Source organism: Octodon degus, unplaced genomic scaffold (genome assembly GCF_000260255.1).
Source record: "Octodon degus isolate 3935 unplaced genomic scaffold, OctDeg1.0 scaffold00128, whole genome shotgun sequence".
Classification (NCBI taxonomy): domain Eukaryota; kingdom Metazoa; phylum Chordata; class Mammalia; order Rodentia; family Octodontidae; genus Octodon; species Octodon degus.
In genome coordinates, this window is record NW_004524704.1 from 4,557,753 (window position 1) to 4,559,373 (window position 1,621).

Here is a 1,621-nt window from a genome sequence, read left to right on the forward strand (position 1 = left end):
AAATATACTTAAAAAATAGGAATACAGAATTATATAATTATTATGTTTACACATAAGTCCAGAAATCTAACCATATACAACCTTGTAGCAGGACAGTCCCACAACATTCCTTTTCCTGTTTCCTGCCTTCATTCACCACCTTCTTCTTTTTGAACAATCATCTATCTGACAGACAGCACAGCAGCAACAGGTATATCATGACAAGCAGCCCGTATTCAGAAGACCAGAATGACAGGCACTGCAAGCATAAACCTACTATTACAAATTTCCATCTTCAGTGCAGTTGCTTAGTTCACAGGTGTCTGTATATATAGTTAGTCAGGGTGAGAATCATTCCAATTAACTGCAAGATTCAAAAATCTTCTGAAGATTCTCAAGATCATTGCCTTACCCATTGTCTACATATAACTGTATGGCTTGCCCCTGTCATGTTTCCTAGCTCTTCTCCTTGTCTCTTTTCATTGTGTATTCCTCAAGTTCTTCCTTTCCTTTTTGTTGTATTATACCTTTCTATATGTATCTCTTCTATTGAGTTCTTATTCTAGGGAAACTATACGATATTTACACATGAGTGTCTGGTTTATTTCACTTATGAGTATATCTTCATGTGGCATCCACTTCAATATAAAGGCTTTGAGTTTATCATTCTTTATAGCTGAGAAATACTCCATTGTATAAAAATACCACATCCTTTTCATCTGTTCCTCAGGTGATGGACATCTTGGTTGTTCCAAGATATGGCTATCACAAATTGTACTGCTATAAACATAGGCACACATATATCAGTATGATGTGATGTTTTCAGATCCTCTGGGAAAATTCACAGTAGAGGAATAGCTAGTTTAAATGGGATTTACAGTCCTAGTTTTCTAAGGAGTCTCCACACTAATTTCCATTATGGTTGCACCAGTCTACACTCCCACCAGCAATGGAGAAAGGTTCCTTTTTCGCCACAGCCTCTCCAACATTTGTTGTTGGTTGATTTCTTTATGATAGCCATCCTTTCTGGGGTGAGATGATATCTCAGTGTTGTTTTAATTTGCATTTCATGGATGGCTAGTGATGTGTAGCATTTTTTCATATATTTATTCGCATTTTAATTTCATCCTCTGAGAAGTGTGTGTTCATCTAAGATGCCCATTTCTGGACTGGGTCTTTAAATTTGGGGCCCTAGTGCTTTTAGTTCCTTATAAATTTTAGAGAGCAGACCTCTGTCTGAGTACTTATTTGTTATGATTTTTTCCAAATTTGTAGATTGTCTTTTCACTTTGTTGGTAATTTCTTTTGACGTGCAAAAACTTTTCACTAAGAGCAGGTCCCAGTTGTTAATTCTTTCAAGTGTTTCCCATACAATTTGATTTTTGTTCAAGACTCTGCCCATCCCTATGTCTTCAAGAGTTCTCCCCACTTTCTCTTCCAGGAGATTTAGTGTATCTGTTTTAATGTTTAGATCTTTAATCCATTTTGACTTTAGCTTAGTGAATGGTGATAGACCTGGGTCAAATTTTAGTTTTCAGCATTTAGAGAGCCAGTTTTTCCAGCACCATTTGTTAAAGAGGCTATCTTTCTTCCAGTGAGTATGTTTGACCCCGCTGTCAAAGATAAGGTGTTGAGTGTTTTC